We start from the raw sequence: 5,339 nt of genomic DNA on the forward strand, positions 1-5,339 counted from the left end.
CACTAGGCAGTCTCAGTCCCATATATGGGGCGGAAGCCAGATTGAAAAGGGTCCAGATAATCCGTATCATCCAAGACCCTCTGCAGCTGGGACGCCACCACACGCTCTATCACTTTGCCCAAAAAGGGAAGGTTAGATAAAGGTCTATAGTTGTCCAGGTTGGAGGGATCAAGGGAGGGCTTTTTTAGTAGTGGTCTTACCACCGCCTCCTTGAGGCACGGTGGCATCCTGCCCTCCCTTAATGAAGCATTAATGATCACCTCCAACCATCTGCCTGTACCCTCCCTGGCAGCTCGTATTAGCCATGAAGGGCAAGGGTCAAGAGCGCATGATGTTGCTTGCACACTGCACAGGATCTTGTCCACATCCTCAGGCCGCACCAACTGAAAAGAATCCAACACAACAGGACCAGTTGGTACCAGAGGCACGTCTGCCGGAACTGCCAAAACTCTGGAGTCCAGGTCAGCACAGATGCGAGCGACTTTATCTGCAAAGTGGCAGGCAAACTGATCACAGTGAGCTGTAGATGATTCCTCCCTCATTACCTGGGGGGATGTGTGGAGCAACGTTTTTACCACATGAAACAGCTGTTTGTCTGCACTGAGCAGATGCAATGGAGGCAGAGAAAAAACATTTCTTCGCCACCCCCACCGTCACGTAGTCCCTAAAATGGGCTCTAGCCCGTGTTCGGTCGGATTCGTCACGACTCTTCCTCCAGCATCATTCCAGCCGTCGCCCGAGTCACTTCATTGCCCTAAGCTCCAAGGAAAACCAAGGAGCAGATCGGGCTCCACCAAGCCAGAGAGGGCATTTAGGAGCAACCGTGTCAACAGCCCGTGCCGTCTCTCCATTCCAGAGATCAACCAGGGCCTCGACAGGGTCACATATAATACATATATATATATAATTATATACGTATATATACATATACGTATATGACCCTGTCGAGTATATATACGTATATACTCGACAGGTTCATATGAGTTTTCTCATATAAAAGCCTGGGTGAAGAGCCACATTTTTACTTGTTTTCTGAAAACTGTGACAGAGACTGAGGAGTGGCTTGCCAATGCCTAATATGAGAAGAGAGGAGAGGAGAGGAGAGCTGGTCTAGGAGAGGAGAGCTAGTCTTGTGGTAGCAAGCATGACTTGTCCCCATAGCTAAGCAGGGTCTGCCCTGGTTGCATATGAATGGGAGACTTGATGCGTGAGCACTGCAAGATCTTCCCCTCAGGGGATGGAGCCGCTCTGGGAAGAGCAGAAGTTTCCAAGTTCCCTCCCTAGTTTCTCCAAGGAAGGGCTGAGAGAGATTCCTGCCTGCAACCTTGGAGAAGCCGCTGCCAGTCTGTGAAGACAATACTGAGCTAGATAGACCAATGGTCTGACTCAGTATATGGCAGTTTCCTATGTTCCTAAGATATATACCCCCATAACCAGAAGGTTGTCCTCTGTGTGATGCACAAGGATTTACCTGACGCAAAGTGTGGTCTTTGCGCTAAATGCATTGAGACATGGTGCCCCCAAGCAGCACCTACAAATAAGGCATTGGGGTGATATGCCTTCAAACACCCCAGTTTATGCCCCCATACAATCAAGAGATTCTCCCCTACAAGAAGCCCTAGTCCAATGCTTCCCAATAACGTCTGTCTGGTGCCACTGGGACATACTGGGGCCCCAAACCTACCCCTTTTTTGTGCAGCAAACACACACTATGCATGCAGGTTTTTGTTCTCAGTTTTTAGCTTTTTAAAATAACTGAAGTGGAAACTTTTTAAAAATTAATTTTAAATGTTTTAGCTTGGTCTTTTAACTTGTTTAAAGAGGCACCTTTTTCAAGTGGTGGTTCTCTTTATTTAGCAGGGGGAGCGTAGTTGCTCCTAACCGTCCCAAGACACAACACCCCTCCAGTGGCTGCTGCTGGTGTGTCTACCTTATGTTTCTTTTTCGATTGTAAGCCGTTTGGGAACAGGGGTCCATCTTATTAATTTATGATTATCTTCTCTATGTAAACCACTTTGGGAACTTTTGTTGAAAAGCAGTATATATCAATATTCATCATATTCATATTAACCTACTTGTTTAACTTTATTAGTGTTTTATTTTACATTGTATCTATTTTATTAAGGTTGTGAGCCACCTCGAGCAGTAGTGTGCAGGAGGGGTGGGGGTATAAATGTATTAATTATATGTATATACTTAGAGCCAACTTGCTCCCTTACTTGCAAGAGACATGTCTGTGTCATGTAGGATATACTTTCCTCCACGATGGCCATCCCTATCCACTAGGGGGAAATGGTAATAGGCTGCTCAGCCAAATACAGCCCCAGAGCCTGCTTCTTGTGTGCTTAGGGGAAGGGTGGAGGAGGGCAGGTTCTATACTATAGCCTCCTTAGGCCAGCTTGAAACACAACAAAGTGACAGTACAGGACTTGGAAAAGAGGGACACATTCCTGTTATTACTTATACTCCACTTTTCAAATAAAATAAAATAAAACGTTCTCAAAACAGTTTATATAGAAATAAAATAAATACTAATAAGATGGTTCCCTGTCACCAAAGGACTCACAATCCAGTAGCAGCACCGGGGGGGGGGAGAAAAGTGGGGGGAGGGAGAAGGGGCAAAGTGGGTCTATGTGTGGTCCGTCTTGGCAAGGTTTGGAACCTGCTTGCAAAAATGGCATGTTTCTATCTTTGGTGGTCTGGTCTGGTCTGGTCATTCCATATCAGAGTGAGTAACTGAGTCAGTCAGAGAGGCCCAAGCAGCTTTGCGTGATAAATCTGGCCTAATTTATTCTTCTGTTATTATAGATTACTAGTAACTTTAAGCCCGTTAAAATAACGGGCGCTAGTAGACCTTTGGGGCCAGCTAACTCCGCCTCCTCTGGCCAAGGCCGCGGCTCCGCCGCCGCCGCCTCGGCCACACAGCATCCTCCTCCACCCGGCCGGGCCCACCGCCTCCTCTGGCCAAGAGTGGGGGCCCTTTTCTGAGAGTACTGCCCCACTCTCCCTCCCTCCCTTCTGCCCCACACTCTTGCTTCTTTTCCCATCCCTCCCACCCCACTCTCTTGCCCTCCCTCCCCCTCCCACCCCTTTCTCTCACCCTCCCCTCCCTGTCAGCTTCCTGCCCCAGTCCCTCCTGCCTCCCCCCCTCCCCACTCCCTCTTGCCCTTCCCTTCCCTCTCCCCCTGCCCCACTCCCTCTTGCCCTTCCCCCTCCCCCTGCCCCAATCCCTCTTGCCCTTTCCCCTTCCCCACTCCCACTTGCCCCTCCCCCTCTTGCCCCTCCCCCTCCCCCCTGACCCACTCCCTCTTGCCCTTCCCCCTACCCCCTGCCCCACTCCCTCTTGCCCTTCCCCCTCCCCCTGACCCACTCCCTCTTGCCCTTCCCCTCCCCCACTCCCACTTGCCCCTCCCCCTCCCCCTGACCCCCTCCCTCTTGTCCCTTCCCCTCTCCCCCTGCCCCACTCCTCTTTAGCCTGTTATATTAACGGGCTCATACTTTGGGGCTGGCTGTTCCCTTCTCTCTCCTGCCCCACTCTCCCTCCCTCCCTTCTGCCCCACACTCTTGCCTCTCTTCCCCTCCCTCCCACCACACTCTCTTCCCCTCCCTCCCCCTCCCACCCCTCTCTCTCACCCTCCCCTCCCTGTCAGCCTCCTGCCCCAGTCCCTCCTGCCCTCCCCAGTCCCTCTTGCCCTTCCCTTCCCCCTCCCTCTGCCCCACTCCCTCTTGCCCTTTCTTCCCCCCTCCCCCTTTCCCCTCCCCCTCTCACCCTTTCCCCTCCTCCTGCCCCACTCCCTCTTGCCCCTCCCCCTCCCCCTGCCCCACTCCCTCTTGCCCTTCCCCCTCCCCTGCCCCACTCCCTCTTGCCCTTCCCCCTCCCCCAGCCCCCCCCCCAAATCACATCCATAATATACCCGTACACACAAAGCGCGATACACATCAAACAACTCATTCCACCTTCCCAGGAAATGACATTGAAGCCAAATATGAAATACTTGGTGCAACAGCTGACTTCAGGGCCTTTATAGTGCTTCCCGGACATCCTTGGGGTTCATGAAGACACTTTATTTGCTGCCAGAGTTGGGGGGGGGGAACCTGAGGAGCAGTAGCAGCAGCAGCAGATAAAGGATGATGCAGGAGCGAAGAGCCGGGCGAGAGCCGGACTGGCGAGGGCAGATTAGAGGCAGTGCTGGGGAGGGAGCGGGCTGCTTCCCTGTGTGGTCGGTTTAACAGCCGTTTGGTGGCGAGCTACCGGGAGAGTGCGCAGGCGGCGAGAGCCGGAGATGCAGACGCCGACGCCGCCAAGCCCGACGCCGGTGCAGACACCGGCGCATTAACGGGCGCTAAAAGAGTGCCGCCGCCGCTGCGGGCGGCCAGGCCGAGAGGGCCGCCATCGCTGTGGGCGGCTGGGCAGAGAGTTCCGCCGCCGATGCCAAGAGTGCCGCCCACCAATGCCGCCTCTGGCCTCCCGGCCGGGCGGAAAATTCCACCGCCGCTGCCGCGAAGACTGCCACCCGCCGCCGACGCCTCTGGCCTCCCTGCGGCAGGGCCGGACCCGCCGACGCTGTAGTGCCGCCCGCCAACACCGCCTTTGGCCTTCTGGGTGGGCGATGAGTTCCGCCGCCGCCAAGAGTGCCACCTGCCGACCCGCTGGACCCGCTGCCACCTCTGTCCTTTTTGGCGGGCGGGCCAGACCTGCCACTGCCGCCTCTCCTCTCCCCGCGGCCGGGCTGGACCCGCTGCCGCCACCTCTGCCCTCCCCGTGGCCGCCTCCGGCCTCCCCTCGGCCGGGCCGACCAACCGGCCAACATGGCCGCCTGGTGCCTGCGGCTGTTTCTCCCTCGGCCGTTCTGGGCATGCGCTCTGGGAGGCACGGCCGCAGACACCGGAGGACACGGGTGCACACCCAGGCACTTTATTATAGAGGATTATCTATAGCAGTGGTTCCCAGTCAGGGTTCCTCCAGATTGCTGAATTATAACTCCCATTACCCCCAGCCACTACCCCCAGTAAATTGCAGCTGGGAATGTTGAGAGTTGTAGTTCAGCAACATCTGGAGGAACTCTGGTTAGGGTCTGTAATAACAGAAGCATATGTTAAGCCAGGTTTATCACACAGGGTTTGCACCGGATAGAAAAATTTATATTAGTGCTCAGCTTGTGAATTCTCCAATGCTACTGTCTGAGAACGCACTGAAATTCCTTCCTAACCAATAATTTATACAGTTTTTCTCTCTCTGGGAAGTATTTGATGTTTTGGGTAGCCTGATGTATTACAAAAGCTCTTACCATCATCTTAGCATTTTATGATATCTGTGTGTTGTGAATTCTTTGGTGAAA

At 53.8% G+C, this 5,339-nt stretch overlaps 1 protein-coding gene across 1 annotated transcript in view; it reads right to left on the reverse strand.

The window, feature by feature from the left end:
* Positions 1-5,339, reverse strand: part of LOC128347446 (zinc finger protein 665-like) — a 67,457-nt gene that overhangs the window by 59,899 nt on the left and 2,219 nt on the right. The window lies entirely within an intron of this gene.

Source organism: Hemicordylus capensis, chromosome 2 (assembly GCF_027244095.1).
Source record: "Hemicordylus capensis ecotype Gifberg chromosome 2, rHemCap1.1.pri, whole genome shotgun sequence".
In the NCBI taxonomy this organism is placed as follows: domain Eukaryota; kingdom Metazoa; phylum Chordata; class Lepidosauria; order Squamata; family Cordylidae; genus Hemicordylus; species Hemicordylus capensis.